This window comes from Gorilla gorilla, chromosome 11, assembly GCF_029281585.2.
Source record: "Gorilla gorilla gorilla isolate KB3781 chromosome 11, NHGRI_mGorGor1-v2.1_pri, whole genome shotgun sequence".
NCBI lineage: Eukaryota > Metazoa > Chordata > Mammalia > Primates > Hominidae > Gorilla > Gorilla gorilla.
Genome location: NC_073235.2, coordinates 141573242 through 141592032, shown reverse-complemented (window position 1 = coordinate 141592032; position 18791 = coordinate 141573242). Strand labels below are relative to the sequence as shown.

The 18791-nt window shown below is 52.8% G+C and overlaps 1 protein-coding gene across 2 annotated transcripts in view; it reads right to left on the bottom strand.

The window, feature by feature from the left end:
* TWIST2 (twist family bHLH transcription factor 2) overlaps positions 1 to 18791 on the bottom strand; it is a 63081-nt gene that overhangs the window by 6934 nt on the left and 37356 nt on the right. Inside the window, exon 2 of one of the 2 annotated variants that reach the window (XM_031008685.3) lies at positions 11914 to 15744. The exons of the other annotated variant lie outside the window; for it this stretch is intronic. The gene's annotated coding sequence lies outside the window, so the exon portion shown is untranslated. Of the gene's footprint in view, positions 1 to 11913; positions 15745 to 18791 lie in introns of those variants that run through there. 2 annotated transcript variants of the gene reach the window in all.

The following is an 18791-nucleotide window of genomic DNA, read 5'->3' as shown; positions in this document are numbered from 1 at the left end:
ACCTCACATTAGACACACCTCACATCACGCACACACTACATCACACACACCTCACATTACACACACACTACCTCAAACATACCTCACATCACACAAACTATATCACACATCCCACATCACACACACCTCACATTAGACACACCCCACATCACACACACACATCACACACACACCCATTCCACACCCATCACATAAACCTCACATCACATACACACCCCACATCACACACACACTACATCCCACACCTCACATCACACACCTCACATGAGACACACACCCCACATCACACACACCCCACATCACACACACCTCACATCACGCACATACCCCACATCACACACCCCACATCACACACACATCACACACACCTCACACATCACACCCCACATCACAGACACCTCACATCACACACATACCCATCACACACCCCACATCACACACACATCACACACACACATCACACACACCTCACACATCACACACACCTCACATCATGCACATACCCATCACACACCTCATATCACACACCTCACATCACACACAACTCACATCACACACACTGCAACACACACAACTCACATTACACATGAACCCCACATCGCACACACATGCACACACCACACACACACCCCATACTACATCCACACCTACATCACTCACACTCCACATCACACACACACCTCACACCACACACATACCCCAATTCACATACATCCCATATCACACACATATCACATCACACACACACCCTGATTAACACAAACCCCACACTACACACATACATACACCACACACTCCGATTCACACAAACCCAACACCACACACCCCCTACACCACACATACACATCACACACACATACTCCACATCACACATACCCCATATCACACACACACCCCAATTCACACAAACTCCATACCACACACATCACACACACACATACTCCACATCACACATACCCCATATCTCTCGCACACACGCACACACCATTACACACCCCTGAGGTTCTGCCAGGGGACCCTGGAGAGGCAAAAGTGAGGATCAGGGGTCAGAATCTGGCCACCGAAGCGTGGGCTGTGACCATTGTCCACAGCATGGAGCGGATGTCCAGGACATTCATTACCCTGAGCTTTCCCTGCCTTTCCTCAGCCCCTGGCATCACAGCAGAGGAGGCTTTGCCTCCACAGGACCCTGGCATCCCCCAGTTCACGCAAAAATGCTCTCACCCCCACCTCCTCTCCCTCCCCCACCACACCCTCAACCCTGGGCTTCCAGATGCTCAGAGCTAGGGAACGTGCCAGGGTGAGATCACAGCAGAGTTCACAGACATGGAGAAGTCCCAGCTGCCAGCCACCCCCATGGGTCTCGATGGGTCCTGGCCACCCCACAAAGCCACTCCTCTCTTCTCCTGAGTGCCTGGTGGGCGCGGTCCTTCAGTGGGGGCTCTCTGTCCCCTGCCAAGTCTGGACACAGCCTCCCGACCCCTCAGACACCCACCTCAGCCACCCCGAGTCAACCAGAGGTATGGAACCGCTCAGCGTGATCAGTGAGACCTCCCATCGGCGTGAGTGCACAACAGACAAGGAGATACCTCAGGGACCCGAGGGCCACTCAGGGGGCACCTCCAGGCTGAACGCGTAGCCGAGGCCTCCGCACAGGGATCCAGCCTCAGAGCAGCAGAATTCACCCTCTGAGGAGGAGCCTGGAGAAAACCAGAATTGTCTGCTTCAAAAAAAGGAACCATTAGGAAACAAAACAAGGACTGCTGGAAACAATAAAACAAATAGAAGGAGAAGTTTTAAAAAAATTTAAAAATGAAGAAAAACAAATATATCAGAGAGTGCTCCTGGAAGTCTCCCAGCATGCTGAGCAAAAGGCAAAGGAGGCCGGCACGGTGGCTCACACCTGGAATCCCAGCACTTTGGGAGGCCAAGGCAGGTGGATCACTTGAGGTCAGGAGTTTGAGACCAGCCTGGCCAACATGGTGAAACCCTCTCTCTACTAAAAATACAAAAATTAGCCAGCATGGTTGGCACGCACCTGTAATCCCAGCTACTCCAGAGGCTGAGGCAGGAGAACACTTGAACCTGGGAGGCAGAGGTTGCAGTGAGCTGAGATTGCCACTGTACTCCAGCCTGGGCAATGGAGTGAGACTCCAAAAAAAAAAAAAAAAAGGAGGTGGGGAAGGAGAAGGGATAGGGCAGAAATGATCAGAAAAAATGGCAGAGGGACGTGTCTCCAAGTTCAGGACTATCTTCAGATTATCAGGATAATCTTCGGACTGAAAGGGAACACCAAGTTCCAGGAAGGAAAACAAGAGGAGGGGCAACCCAGCCAAATCACGAAGAAATATCTGGGCTCTAAGAGTAGGGCAACCTCCTACGGCTTCCAGACCTAGACAACCAGCAGATGCATGCTGGCTTCCAGACAAGCTCACCACCCCCACTCAGTGACACTCCCAGAATGTCCAGAGTGTTGGTGGAAAGAGCAGGGCAGCCCCGAAAGTCCATACCCAGCGAGTCCAGGGACCATGCGGGAGAGCGAGAGAAGCAATGCAGCTGCAGAATGTGCACCGCTCAGCAGCTGCTCCAGGGAAATTCCACTAGAAATGCCTTCTGTCCAAAGGAAAGGTATTCCTGGGGCTTCTTTCTCTGCAAGTACGACAACAAATGATGGACTAATCCCCCAGTGAAAAACAAACAAATAAGAATGTTGGGGAGAAGGAAAGGGGCTGTAAGGAAAATCTTGAGAGGCCCACGGTCAACTGGGGGCAGGAGTCCAGGGGGTGTGCAACCCCTACAGCTTCTGGCCACACCGGGCACATCTGTGGGTCCCCGGTCACCCCAAGCTTCTGTCTGCCCGGTCACACAATGAATAAGGACAGCAGGAGCCAGACTGACACCAGGCAGTTGGATTCGTGAACTCACACTCTTAATTCTCATGCTGTCCGAGTTACCAAACTCATCCAAGAAAAAGCAGGAAACCCAAATGTATCGATAGCCATCAGACATGTGGACCAGGTTACAAAGGTCTGTATCTACGCCACGAAGAATAACAAACCCGCTTGTTTTATAAGAGAATTAAATAGAACTTTCTATGAACAGATAATTCCCATCTATATTAAACTATTCCAGAATTTAAAGATGAAGGACCACTTCCCATTTTATTATTTATTTATATTTCTTTCTTTCTTTCTTTGTAAAGACTTTAGTTTTTTAGAGCACTTCAGGCTCCCAGCAAAATTAAGAGGAAGGTCCAGAGATTGCCCATATACCCTCTGCTCCCACCCATACCCAGCATCCTTCATAAAAAGATGACACGGTTTGGACACCTGTCCTGACGGCATCAGAACCAAAGGCTAGAACGTTGCCGCCTGTGAATCTAAATGCAAAAAATCCTAAGACGTTAGCAAATCAAGTCAAGTCGGGTATTTAAAGAACCAATTCCAGATGACCAAGAAGGGTTTATTCCAGGAATGCAGAATGTTACCATTTGGAAATCTGTGAAAGGAGGGACGGTGAGAGCATGCCGGGATGGGCACAGAGAGGGGTGTGTGCAATTCCAAGGCCTGGTTTCCTGAGCTCTCCCTGAGACGGGCCCTGGAGCCTGGCCTGAGGCTGAAGCCCAGCTGCCTCTCTCTGTGGCGCAGCCTTGGGAAAGTGGATTAACCTGTCCAGCTCTCAGTTTCCACTTCTGCAAAACACCCAAGTGAGGGTAACAATAGGACATGCTGCATCAGTGCTGTGAGGGCTCAATGAGCTACTTCACCGGAAAGGCTTGGCCTTGCCTAGTCTATGGTCAACACACATGTCGCCATGAGAACAGGAGCCCAAGAGAGCAAGGAGCTGTTTTCTTCCCCAACTGGGTCTAGAACAGCTCCTGGCACTTCGTAAGTGCTCACTAAATATTTGTTGAAAGAGGGACTACAATGAAGAAAGCAGAGAGAAACCAGCAGCTGAAGCCTTAGGGATGCGGGGACCATGCAGACCAAGCAGGTGGCTCCTGTGGCCAGCGGTCACATGGCTTGGCAGGCCGAGGCCGGGACCGGATAGATGATGGACAGGGCTGTAAATACCAACAGCAAAGAGGCCAGTAATGCTGGGCCATGCCAGGTCAGACGCCGGAGGGCAGCAGGGCACAGATGGCAGCCTCTGCCCACCTTCTGACCCAGGCACATACTATGTAGGGAAGCAGTCATCGGTCACATTGCCCAACCACCACATGGTGCCAAGGGGCCCACCAGGAGCCGGCGCCGGAGCTGCCTGACCACAGGCTTCCAAATAACAAAGCTGTGCCTGAGCGAACCTGGGCAGACAGAAAGGCCACAAGATGCAAGGGCCGGGACCCTCTGCCAACTTCTCCCTGGGCCTCCCCTCCAGGACTTTGCCCATCCAGCCCCCACCACAACGGAAGCCTCAAAGCCCTTAGCACGAGGGCACTATCTGGAAGGCTGGGCCGACATGGGTGCCTTCTCCCCACAGTGGTCAGAGCACTCACCCCCACCTCAGGGGAGAGGAAGGAGAAAGCAAGGCCAGCCCCTTCGGGGCAGCTGCACCCAAGGAGCTCTCGCCCACATTGCGCCCACCCTGAGCTGTGTCTCAGGAGCGGCTGGCGGGAACTCCCCTTTTGTACCAATCCAACAGACCCAAGCGATCTTTGCATCCTCAATGGCCTCATGGGCATTCTAAGTTCTTGCTACCCAGTTGGTCCCCGGACCAGCAACAGCACCATTCCCCAGGAGCTTTCAGAGATGCAGTCTCAGGCCTCGGAGCCTCAGAGTCAACATCTGCGCTTTGACAAAATCTCCAGTTCATCTAAGATGTTTTTTGGGCAGAAAGATGAGGCTGAACATATCCGGCCTTGTCATTCATCTCCTGTGACAACTCAGCCCTGTTCAGAGGGGTCAGCTGAGGCTGGGCCACACTATGTCACACAGCTGGTTAGAGGCAACATGCTCCCTGCACGGGGCAGCTGGTTACAGGCAAGATGCTCCCTGCTCGGGGCTGGCCCCACCCCCAGCACCCGGGCCCTGAGACCGTGTTCGCCAGCTGCAGTTCCTCTGAAGGGTCCTGACACAGCCTGCAGCCCTCTTGAGACAGTCTCAGGCAGGCAGGAGGGCCTGGGGGCAGGCCGGACACTCAGTGGACACAGCTGTGCACCCAGGCCGAGTCCAGCCCTGTGGACCATGCCTCAGTGATCACCCACCCAATGGGCAGGCATCAGGGTGCCAGCAGCAGGCCCCATGGAGACTCTCGGGAGAGTCCCTCCTGCTCTGCTGAACGAGTTTCCTTGTTCCATGTGGGTAAGGGTTCAAAGAGACCATTGGCCACTGAGGGCCGGACAGCTCTGGGGAGGCTCCCAGCTTGCTGCCAGCCCGGGCTGGGATGGGCAGTGCCAGCATGAAGCTGGCCACCTCCACCCCAGAGCCTTCTCCCCAGTGCACTGTCTTTTTGACAAATGTCTTGTCCAGAGGCGGGGGAGGAAATGCAGAGTGCTGCTTTCACGGTAGAGAGTGTGATGCCTCTTTCCAGGCTGCATATGCACTGCGAGCTCTAAGCAGGGCAGGGGACCTCGGAGGCTGAGCAGCTGAGCACAAGGCTGGCCCTGAGCAGGAAAAGCCACTCCTCACTAGGGAGCCAGGCACCAGGGTGGCCTGGGTTGGTGGGGCCTGGCATGTCAGGAAGCCAGCTGCCCTGCCACCCTTGCTGGGTGCTGTAGGGGGAAGGTGGCAAGGGGGTCCCACTTGGTAAAAAGGCAGGTGTCCTTGGGGGTCAGGCTCCCCTCCTCCTGGCCAGCCTCCGTGGCTCCTCCAGCTGTGAGCAGGCCCTGGAAGCTTGGGGGACACGGGGGCAGGGGGGCGCACGGAGGACAGAAAATCACAAGGGAAACAGCAAAAGCTTACCATCCCCCCGAGTCCCACCCCAGGGCCATCTAAGAATCAATGTCTGCAACCAAGGGAGAAGTGTGGCAGGAGGAACGCAGGGATACCGTCCCTGACAGCGACTCTCAAAGGGGGCGTTGGAGGATTTGATGAATATTTCTATGGGATGATGGTGAGGCTAAGAGGAAAGGGATGGAAAGCAGGCTCTGTTCTCTCTTGAAAGCAAATGGGAATCAGGAAACAATTAGAAATCTGAGATTAATTTGTTTTTTTACAATGTTCCCCTGAATGGCTCTGCCAGGTTGCCCTCACTCCTTCACTCAGGTGCCTCCCTCCCCCTGGGGCGTGCCTACCTTTCTCCAAATGGAAGCAGTGACTGTTACAGGCAGGACCCTCTTGTCTCTGTCTGTGGGCTCCGGGTGGAAGCCTCTGCCCTGTGATTCTCAGCAGGCTGGTGAGTGACAAGGAGGCCACCACGTGCCCACGGTACTCCAAGAAATGGGCCAGAGCTAAAAATCCCAGAGCATGTGTGTGTGTGGCAGCAGCTGGCCCCATTCCCCTGTGGAGAGTCAGGCCTTCCCAGGAATGACTGCATGGGTGAGATTCCCCCACTCACACCCCAAAGTTCCTAGGACCCCCAGAGGATTGATGGGTGTCTGCTGGTCAGACAAATGCACCAGGTGCTGCCTGCTCTGAGCTCTTACAGGGCCTCGGGGATTTTTGAGACAAGTGGCTCAGGACGTGTTCAGGTGGTCCCTGATATTAGGGAGCCAGCTGGTGACTTGGGATAAGTCACACCCCACCCCACGTTTCTGTGCCCCAGGTCCCTCCATCTCTGAAAGGACACTGCTCGGCCAGGCGGCCTCCAGAGGGACTTCCAGCACCACTGGCTTGAAATGGGGTCCTGCAGGGAGCCTGTGATTCCAGCGCAGCCTGGTGGCCCTGGGGACAGTGGCCTGTTTGCTCCCCATGCTATGGACATCTCCCGTGCTTTCTGCATCCCTGTCTGCTTTGATGGCACGGCAGGCACGCTTTTGGATGCCCCACACATGGGGCGTTCGCCGTCAGGGTCTGGAGGGTCAGTAGGCAGGGTGCAGTCAGGCGACTGCGGAGCCGTCTTCCGGATCCCCGCCCCTCTCTCCCCGCTCCGTGACTCATGCCTCTGACCCCGGCTTGCCTGCTGCGCCTGAGAAGGAGGAATCCTGCTGGGAATGTGGGAATGACCCTATTTACAACGCCGGGGCTCCCGGTGGCTATTGGCCTGGCCTGGCTCCTCCAGGGGAGCGAGGACTTCACGCCAGCTGGAAGCCAGGCTGTCTCTCTCCCTCAGCTTGGGCCTGGCTTCAGGGACTCAGGCTGACTGTGCTTGGAATGGCCTATCTGGCAAGGAGGAGTCAGCCCAAGGAAACCAGGGGAGAGGGCGAGCTTGTCTGCAGCGGACCAGGCCGGCTCCTTCCTGCTTGGAGCCCCCAGCATCACTTCCGGAGAGGCCACCCTGCAGAGCTGCTCCCTGTCCACCTGGCAACCCCCAGGCTCTCCAGGGCGGGCTCTGCCAGGGCTGAGGCCGCAGGGTCTGACCGGTCCCTCAGGATCTGCCCCACCCTCTTCCTCTCTGCGAGACCTTCCCGTTTCCCCACGATGAGTGTCCTGGGAGCACTGCAAAGGGACCCCTCCCAACTTTCAGAGACAGCGAGGGCTGGCCAGCCACGAGCAGCCAGATGGCAGGAGAGCATCCCACCATGCCCAGTACCTGGGGCCTGCAAGTCCAGGAACCCCTTCAACCCGTGAGTCACAACTTCTCCAGATGCCACCAAATTCAGTCTCCAAATAAAACCCATGAGTGGAAGATGATGGAACACGAACCGCCCTGTAGGCCTCGCTTCCAGCTGGTGGTGCTGGAGGCCCCTCTGGGGGCCATCTGGCCAAGCAGTGTCTTTTCAGACACGGAGAGAACGGGACCACAGCAAGGTGAGGAAGGGCCTGACATCCCAAGTCACCAAGTGGGTGCAGCATCTCCCCCAGAACGCAAGTCAGCTAAGCCCTGGGCTGGAAATACCTTTTGTATCCACAGCACTGACACACTGGTCCAAACCAGGGGCATGAACTTTACAAATGTCTTTTGACAGAACACATGACTATCTGAAGACACAGCCTTCTCAGTGGCAGCGGCAGCGGCAGCAGCAGCAACAGCAGCAGCAGCGAACGAAAATATGGACAGAAGGGCTGCCGGTGTAGGGCGCCCTGCCTGACGCAGGCACCTGCCTCACCCGGCTCACAGTTCATTTGGGGAGACAAGCAGCAGAACAAATCACTATCACAAAAATGTAATAATAAAAGTACAATAAAAGTATGTTCAGGTCTGCAACAATCTTGCTATGAAATACAAATATAGGTGATGACTGCAAATGTATTATTATAATACAGAGATTAAAAGGTCCATAATAAACATACAGGGAAGGTGACAGTTATGTTTCTGAGGGTTTGGAGAGCTCGTCACAGAATTCGGGATTGCAGCCAGGTCTTCAAGGAGATCAGTCCCAGTTGAGAGGGGTGGAAGGGCCTCGTGGGCACAGGCAGAGATGGGGGGCACAGCCAGGAAGGTGGGGAGAGGGATCTGGGGGTAAAGACAGCATTGACTCTGTGGAGGAGGCAGGAATTGGTGGGACTCCCCAAGGCGACAAGGAGGCCAGGAAAGGTTTGGGGGGCCACAGACACCATCAGATCTGTCAGAGGTAGCTCTGACTGGCAGGGGACAGACCCCGAGGTGGGGCCTGGGCAGGGCGGCTCCCCCAATGGCCCAGAGGGAGGCCAGGACCACATGGAGACAGCAGCTGTGCAGGCGGCAAGGGGCCACCCACCAGACACGGTGACCCGCTGAGTGTGGGGGTGGCGAGGGGCCGCTCAGGGGCCCAGCTTGGGTGGCTGGGTGCATCCTGACCCAGAAGCTAGACTCAGATCTAGAGAGGAGGAGTCATCTCGGGGGCAACAAGACCTGTGTCAGCCATGTGGAGCTGCTGGAGTCCTCAGGACACCCTGAAGGGCCGTTCACTCAGCAAAGGGACATGCTGGGAACCCCAGAAGAGGGTGGGGGCTTCAGAGGCAGATTCTCCAGACTGAGGCCAACTTTATTCTCCCCTTGGAGAGAGGAGGAATCGGCACAGAGGTTGAGATGCTTGCTTTGCTAGGATTTGAACCCAGGCCTCTGGATTCCAAAGATGGGCTCAGATTCCTGGTCTACACCTCCGTCCATGGCAGAACTGGAGGAGGCAGATATTTAGGGACAAGCGGAGGGAGAGGCTGGGAAGGAGGCATGTGGTAGGAGAGGCAAGGCCTGGGAGAACTGACACCAGGGGGTGTCAAGGGAGGGCTGGTGAGCACCACCCCCAGCTAGCAGGAGCACGGGGCGTCGTAAAGGTCACCAGGGTCCAGGACTTCAGAAGAGTAGGCTCAGCCAGGCGCAGGCTGCTGCGGAGGCCAGGGGGTCGGCGCTCCTTGGGAATGGTCTTCCACACATTTGGTGGGACAGCGAAAGTGCCAGAAGCTGCGAACAATGGCGGCCGGCGATCGGCGCTTCCTGTATGTCTGGGATTCGGCTGAAGAGTCTCAACCATCTCACGCAATCGGTGCGCCCGTGTTCCAGGTTCTGAGCCCGAGCACACGGAGGCTTTGACAGGCAGGAAGCCACTCTGCTCAGAGAGCGGAGGAACAAAGCCCTGGGAATTAAGCCCACGTGTCCAGGCTCCGGGGCCTGTTTTCAGAGTGGAGAGGCACAGGCTGTGCTTCTGGGGAGTGCGCGGCCTGGAAAGTGTGGCAGAATGATTCTGGGACTGTCTCCCTTGAACAGTTTTTAACTGGGGGATATAAAACTGTTCTGAACAATTAAACAACGCTGACCATAAGCCATATCTGTAACTAGGGCCAGCTTTTAGTCCTTCAAATTAATCTTGAAAAAATAGGCCATTTTTAAAATGCGAAACTGTGTACAAGAGTAACTCTACTTAAATGTTTTATTGGGCAGTCTTTTTTTCAAATGCCTCTGATAAAATAAGCTATTTTTGAAATTTTTTGCATCTATTCACCTATATTCAGAAGAATGCAAAAACCTAAGCAATGGGAAGAATCCTCCTATAATTCAATGCCGGGTCCCACAAATTCCTGGGAACTCAGATTTCAGCTGAAGCTGTGGCAGAGGTGCTTTTAGGCCTGCAGAGTTGGAGTCTCTGGCGGAGCAGTTGGGGGCATGGTTAACCAGACCATTCTGCAACAGGGACAGGCCTTTTGCTTTCCAAGCTCTGGACTCAGTTACTTTTAGCCCATTTCAGATTCTCAAACTTCTGCACCACATGAATAAAACTGATCTCTGTTGAGAAACACATCATATTAAGAAATCAACTAGCACACACTAAGTGTTGAAGACTTTGCCTCAGTTAAGGTAAAATCAGCTAGTAGAGGCCTGTGGTGGTGATTGAAAAAAACATATTAGAAGGCCGGGTGCGGTGGCTCACACCTGTAATCCTAGCACTTTGGGAGGCTGAGGCAGGCAGATTCCCTGATTTCAGGAATTCAAGACCAGCCTGGGCAACATGGTGAAATCCCATCTCTACTAAAATACAAAAAATTAGCCAGGCGTGGTGGTGGTCGCCTGTAGTCCTAGCTACCCGGGGGGCTGAGGCAGGAGAATTGCTTGAATCTGGGAAGCAGAGGTTGCAGTGAGCCGAGATCATGCCACTGTACTCCAGCCTGGGCGACAGAGCAAGATTCCATCTCCAAAACAAAAACAAAAACAAAAACAAACAAAACAAACAAAAAACCATATTAGAGGGAAAAAGTAAATTTCAGGGGCAGGACAGGATGAGTGAACAGCCCAGGCTCGACAAGCGACTGGGGAAGGTCCTGGCTGGTGATCGGACTCAAGCCTGGAAAATGTGCACGCCTCTGCCTTCCCAGCTTCCAGCTCCCAGAGTGAGGGTGCTGTCAGCCAGCCAAGGATGACCCTCGAACCTTCTCGCTTTCTTGTCTCAAGGCTCCCACCTGCCTTTCAGGACCTCGGCCTCCTCCTGGGGGAAACCATCCCCCTGTTCACATGCCTCCTAGATCTGCCAGGGGAAGGACGTTTGCCAGACCGTCCTCTCACCCTCCAGCTCCCCCTACACTGGAACACAGACACCTGGGAGCCCGCAGGCCTCAGGACAGCACACAGAGACACAGAAGTCCAGGCCGAAATGCAGACCAGCACAAGGAATAGGCCATGCCGGCCAAGCCCCAGGTTCCTTTTGAGGAGACACACAGGTGCTCGGCCAGTCATCAGCCATGACCAGTGATATCCCCACTGGGCACAGTGAGGGCGCTGGGCCCGAAGGCCATTGACAAGCACAGCTCTGCTGTCCACTGAGAGAGGTTTACCAGGAGTCCGAATGCTCCCGATAGGGTCAAGGTGGCCTCACTGATCTAAGAGCACCTGGAGCTGGGGACGGCTCTGGAAAACGTGTTCGAGATCTCCTGCATCAGACTCTTAACAAAAGGCTGCAATTCCTGACATTTCATTTTTGAGATCAGACTGCGAATGTCATGATCCACAAATCTAATCGACGTCCTCCGTCTAAAAGTGGTGAGTGAACTGCAGAACTGAGAGCTGGACCACGCCGAACCTCGGGGGATCCGAGAACAGGAGTGAAAGTGCACAGATTCTTATCAGCCCACAAACAGCTGGCAAGGTCCCGGGGTGCAGGTGAGACTACACCGTGGCATCTGAGAACTTTAAGGAGTCGAGTGTCTCAGTGCTGTTTGTGATGACGGTGGGCAGAACGATTTCAATCTGGGAAGGGCAGACCCTAGGAGAACAGATCCCTCAGAGCCTTCTCAGGCTGTCTTTGATGCGAGAGCTTAGAGACTAATCCCCCTGCCCCAGAAGACTCGCAGCCTCAAGGGTCAAGTAAAGAGATACAGAAATATAGTCGTGATTACTCAATTTTTAAAAATTCGGCATTCCTGCAATAAAACCCCATGTTTATAAACTGTAGCATGCTCCAACAAGTCTTATGGCATTTGATTTTATTTTCAATGTGTTTTTGAATATTCTATATTTTCCTAAACAGTGAATTTTTTTCCAGAACTAGAAAATGACATGAATGAGAGTTGGCCACACATGCACACACATTTCTGGTCATACCTCTGGAACAAAAACCCTAAGTGGGGAAGGATCACCTGGATCGTGTGGCTTTAGAATGCGTTCCCTCTTTTTCACAAGTCTTGTGCAATCACGGGCTCTCAGTGGCCGTCTCCTAAGCTGAGGACCTGATGGGGAGGTGCCGGACTTTCACCCAGGCTCTGGAGGGGTGCCTGCCCTGCGCGGGCCGGGGTGTGCTCTCAGTGTGCCGGTCCTGCACAGAGCAGCAGTCAGCGTCTGTGGGGATACAGGCTGGAGTGGCCACAAGCATGGCAGGTGGCCTGGCTGACCCCAGCCCAGCAGGCTCCTGGCTGTGTGGCATCCCTGGTGCTGTCACCTCCCTGGCCATGTGCAGAGGCCAATGCAGGCCTTTGCTCTGGAGGCTCCACTGCCCCAGGTGAACCTTGCTCTCCAGGGACGTCTTTAAGAACGTATCCTCCACGCAGCTGTCCTTGAAAACTAAGCCCTGGGAGCAGGCTCCCCCTGGCCCATTTGCACCTCTGTGAAGGCACAAGCCAGGCTGGGCAGCCTCCACCCAGGCAGCTCTTCTCTCCAGCCAGCCGGGCACCCTCGCCGACATGTGGGTTCTTACACTTATATATCATCCTTGGCAATCCATTTCTCATCTATAAAATGGGCTGGTACTACCTGCCCTGCAAGTGGGAGAACACGTAGCAGGTGCTCACTTAATGTTAAGAAATCTGTAATGAACGCACTGAGTATCAGAGCATCAGAGCAGTCATTTACAAATGTGGCCACCAGCCTGTGAGGGGTGGAATCCTACTCCATGTTACGACTGCACTGGGGCTGTAGAGGACTATTCACTGCAGCTTAGATAACTCAGGTAACTATGAAGGAATAAATACAAATATAATTTTCTTTGAGATGAGACAACTCAACAACAAATATCTACCATGCGCAAAGTGAGCACGGAGCTCTGCTCTGGACCCAAGAAACACAGGGATGGGTGGGGGACAGTCTGGGCTCTGGAAGAGCAGGCTGGCAGTGGCTTTAGGGTCTTTGATATTTATATATGTGGTGTACACATATTTATACACACCCACCATCTACAGTTTGTGTACATATGGTACACACGTCTATGTATATATCTATGTGTGTATATATAAATATATGTACCATATATACATGCAGATACACATATACACACACACTTCTTCTCTAAGGAGGGCCACCCTTGTCCCAAGTTTGCCCGAGTCATGATTTACTGAATTCATGGTTTGAGGGTGGAGATTTTACACTCACAGTGTTCCTACCCAGTCCACGATTCAGAATTCAGTGTAATTCGGGGAACTGAATGACAGTCCAATCAAACCTGGCTCTTCTTTTGGGCTGGACTTCTAAGATTGCCTCCAGGAGTCCTCTGCGGGATCCAGGGCTCCAGGGATGGCCACTTCCTGCCCTATGATGCCTGCTGCCACCCTGGGAATGTGTGACTAGGACAGACCCAAGGATGACACTGGAATTTTTTTAAGAGAACAGTTACAACCACTTGCGTGTCAAAGAACATCTCCAGTCTCCTCCTCTCTGCTAGAATCAGCCTGGACAGTCATTGGTGGGAATCTCACATGCACGTGTGACATGCATAGCTGTGTATTTTTCCAAATATTTGCATTTACTTCTTCATGAGTTGCAACAATGTTCCTGAGTTTGAAAGCCAGAAATGACTAATTTTGGTTGAAATATGGCAGAGCTAAGATCTAGGGATCCTGAACAGGACTTCGCCGTTATTATGCAAGCTGCATAGCGAACTGAAGTCTCCAAATGCTTGCTACAATATTTCTGACTAAATCAGGGGCTACGACTTCTTACACTCCTTACGTGGGAATCATCCTTCCCTTAAATGGCCATTTTTAATGCATGTAATTACCATTTAAACTTCATCTCAACATCCTAGAGTAATTTCTTTTGCTAATACAGAACCCATGAATATACAGAGTGGTGTCAAAGTCGATGTTTATAAGGGAATCCAGCCATCTACTTTCAATCCTTGGTCCAGAAATCCACCTCCCTCCCAGGTTGTCTTTAATCAAGCTTTGTCAATAAATAGATGTGATGCAGATGTTCTGTGCAGTTTTAAAGAATTCAGGTTGAATCTGCTTTAAAACAACGCACGGCCCTGCAATCAAACAAGGATGAAAGCGAGTAGAGGGAAGAACACTTCAACAAAACCTGAAATGGAGACAGGACTCTGAAAACAGGGCAGTAGACCTTGAGCCAAAGATAAGAATTCAAATAACGCTTAGGCAAAGTGCAAAATGGTTATATCTCTCAACATCCTAACATTTGAGTTACTTTAAAGAAATCTGGCATACAGAGCCACATTTAGTAAATAACAAATGAAGCTATGGTTACACCTTGGGAACATTTTGTGATTTGTAAAAAACTTGAGTGAAAAGTGTCTTTCGGAACTGAGCTCCTCTCACATGAATTTTAAATGGTCCACCCGTTTCACATGCAAAGTCTGCCTGCATAAGGCTTTCAGGACAGCACGAGAGGCGGCCGTGGGTTATGAGATGGTTTTCCTGCTCATGTCAGTGCTGTGTCAGGCAGAACAAGTTAGGCTTCACGCTGCAACATAGAAGCCCCTGAATCTCAGGAGGTTCATGCAGCAGTCGTTTGCTTCTTGCTCATTCAGGTTGGCAGGGACTCTGCTCCACGCAGTCACGAAGGGACTCAGGCTGGTAGAGCCTCCACGGTCTTGAGAACCTGCGGCCTCTTCAGGCACTTGGGGCAGCAGAAGAGACCTGACGTCCTGCACACAGCTTCTTCTGAACTTTAGCCTGGAAGCTGTGCCAAGGCTTCCTCCCAAAGCTCATTGGCTGGAACTAGTCCTGTGGCCCTGCCTAACCACAGGGCCTCTGAGGAGTGTGAAGGGAGAGAATCGACTTTCCAGAGGACCACCAAGTCTGCCTCCAGTGCCAAAGCGAGGGTTTTAAAACAAAGGAGTGTCTAAAACAAACAAAAAAGTAATTTGTAGATGGCATTTGAGAAACTGATAATTTAATTGCATTAATTTCAGCCAAATGCCAGGATTTGATTCCTAAACATGCCCAGGGCACCAGAATCTGGCCGGAAGAGTGTAAGTCTCATGGGGAAAGAGACAGAGAGAGCGAGATACTGAACGAGCCCATGAAAAAGCTTAACTGAGCAACATCAACAGAGACACAGGATTAAACTGATCATGAGGGAGTCGTACTCATTCAGTTACCTTCATGTTTTATTAAGATGATGTGGTGGGCTGGAAGAGAGGAAAGGAGGGTTATTACCGGGCGCCCCTCTGTGTCCTCTTCCTCCTCTAAGGGGTGGGACACCGAGATGGTGTTGGCGGTGTTGCTGGTGTGCACGCTCCATTGGGCATGAGTACCCTTAGGAGCTCAAATGATAGAGTCAGCACCAGAGTCTCTGCTTCATGGTCTAAGACCTTGGTGAAGGTTCATTTTCTGAACTTGAAGAAACAACTCCAAGATGTATGAGTGGATTTGACTTTCCCCAAAGTCCTCTTGTGGCATCTCTGTCCTGGGTTGTTACAAATGATGCAAGCGTGTTCTTAGCCATTGCTAATGTGCTCACTCCCACCAACGTTTCGTGGGCTGTCTTGACCAAACGCTGCCCCCTCTTCCTCTTCACTCTGTTTGGTAGCAGAAGGTCTGGCAATGGCAGCATCATTCAGAATCTCCTCTGGTGGGAAGAGTCTCTTGTTACTGGAAATCTGTGGTGAGAACAGAGCCCCCACTGCCCAAACACATGGCCCTTCCAACGTTGCACCCCCACCTGCCCTCCGTCTCCACCCTTCACTCCACTCAACCGGTAGGTGGCTCCCAGAATCACTCACCAAGATAAGCCCTGGAGCCTCAAACCTCCCATGTCCCTGGGGCTCCAGACAATAGCCCAGAAGTGTACTTCCTTAGATTTGGGGTGAGGTGAGCTCGCGTTGGGGGAGGGAATACCACGTACACATGGGCTCATCTTTAAGGCACTAACAACCCTTATGGCATCTTCTGAGGGGAAATTCGAATTCTCCCTCATACTGTGTACGAGGGACCAGAGAAGTTTCATAAATAAAACTTTTAGCAAAACAAAAGGATGCAGAAAGAAACCACTTTTTCCCCAAACAGTCCACCCTCAGCTGTGGGTATTTGAACTGAGTAGAAAACATAATTAACACTAAGAAGAGCTCTGCCCTGGGGTTTTTGGTGCTTCAGAAGATAATGTCCTTTCCCTGCAGCCTGGGACTCAGAGCCCAGTAGAGGGTCAGGCAGTCATCGTGGGAGCTGTTCTGTTGTTTGTGGAACAAAGTTCACAGTGCGTTTTATATCTTAGTGAGAAAATCATCAGTAATGTGATTTTTTTTTTTTTTTGAGATGGAGTCTCACTCTGTCACCCAGGCTGGAGTGCAATGGTGCAATCTTGGCTCACTGCAACCTCCGCCTCCCAGGGTCAAGAGATTCTCCTGCCTTAGTCTCCTGAGTAGCTGGGATTACAGGCGTCTGCCACCATGCCCAGATAATTTTTGTATTTTTAGTAGAGACAGGTTTTCACCATGTTGTCTAGGCCTCAGTGCAGCCTCTGGGCCTTCTCTGGGGGTGCAGACTGGAGCTGGTGAGCTCCAGGCTCCAAACATCTCAAAGTGCTAGGATTACAGGTGTGAGCTACCACGCCTGGCTAGTAATGTGATTTTACAACTAAGAGTACAAATATACTTTAAAATGTATAAAACCCATTGTTTTTCTTTAAGATGTGATCCTGATAAGCCTCCCAGTCATACTCCCTTCATCTCCCCAGGGCTGGCCAAAGCATTTATAATGTGGCTTGCAGAACTCTTGTGGCTCCTGATGGTGAATTTGTACCATCACTCTCAATGGCACCTGGAATCTCTCCTGCTCTGCTCACAGGCACCAGACACCCACAAGACACTGGTAAGGTGCAGTGTCTAGGACCAGACATCTTCTGTGTGCTATGGCTGACGCAGTAGACATCAAGGACAGTAGATAGCTAGCAAGAAATAGCAGACTCATCAGTGTACATTTCTGGGCTGATTCTTCCCTTGGTCAAATGTGCACTGTAAAGCCACAAAAGGCCAGTTTTTTCATTTTCCACCACTTTGCCTGGACTAAATAAAGCAAGCTGAGTCAGGCAGCATGACGGCTTTGGCCAGGTACTGTGTGGCACTGAAGGAGGAGAGAGGGAAGACTGACCACCATCCAGGGGAGCCAGGCCCTCCAGCCTGCAAACGAGGCAGGGCGGGAATCAGGGTTCCACTCAGAAGACCCGGCCATGGGGACGCTGAGAGGGAGGGGGCACCTCATGCTCACAGTGGTGCAGCCTCCCTGCATCTGCACAATCTGGGAGGGCACTGAGGGCTGAGAGGCATGAGAAGGTGCAGAAGCTCCTAACGGACCAGGGCTGACCCCCACCCGCTCCAGGCTTCTCAGGAGAAACGTGTATCCACGAGCACGTGGACATTCTCTTCCATGGGGGGGATGCTCCACTGATGCCCCTGGCCTGCTCTGCCCCTTACCCACACCACTCAGGGGAGCTGGAGTGACCTGCGGACTGGTGGGTTTGGGAAGAGTCAACTGGGTGTGCGCAGCTCAGCCCTGGAATCTTCCTCTGGCAGCAGTGAGCCGGCCCTAGGGAGCAGGCACTTTCCGGCCATGCTTCCGGAAGGCTCCCTGTGCTCCTGACCTGGGGGAGGCCTGCGAGGTACATTTTGCCAGCACTGGGGGCTGGGTCTGCTGGACCGTGGGACAGCAGCAGCCGGACCCTTCATCTGAGCCCTTCTCCATGATAGAGCTATGTTCCATGGGCCTTGCCTCTGCTGCTCGCCCCAGCCCCCTGGCAGGTGTGAAGGTGCCGTTCTCACCTCGCCAGCCCAGTCCGGTGGCCTGTGGGTGGCAACCACACCCTTGAACGTGCCCGTGAATCAGACCATGCCTAGAATCTTGTTCTGGGGCTTAAACCTGTACTTCTATGGCATGGCCAGGCAGGGGAGGGGGAGAAGCCCTACACGGAGAAGAGCCCCAGATTCAGAACATGCCCATGGCATGAAGCCACTGGCATGGGAAGCAGCCCTCCGGCCTCACCTGTGCCACTTGCTGTCTGGGGACCTTGGCCTGGTCTTGGCCTCGCTGGGACCTCACTTCTCCAGGTGAAGGTGGGGAGCCCTGACTCAGAGTCTTGCAATCCCAGGCCCAGGAGCCTTGGGATCCCTGGGGCAGACTTGGCAGCCCACTGGCACTTCAGCCCAGGCACAATTGGCAGCCAACGACCCCATCTTAAAGAACTGGCTTGTAAGTGCCGGCCCCATTGTTTCCCAGAAGACGTTCAGCTGGGTGGGCACTCAGGTTGCCTTCTGCAGAGGGGCTGAACTTTGAGGACAGATTTCCGAAGGGAGGAAGGCTGGAAGAATTCAGATTAACCCTAGGGGAATTTGGATTAACCCTAGGGGAATTCAGATTAACCCCAGGGGAAAGGCCAATCACATTTAATGCAGAGAAGGAAGGACGGAAACCACAGCGCTGCTCAGGACTCCGGCTTCACCCAGCGACTCTGATCGGCCATCAATTACTGAAGCCTTGCAGATGCAGAAGGAGAGAAAAGCCACAGTTATGTGCATCTTACAGCTGGGAAACCAGCAACAACATAACCCTGTCAGCTTTTCATTCCTGAAAACCGCCTCCCTCTCCGCAAGGCATGGAATCAACATGGTCTTCCCCACGGTTCTC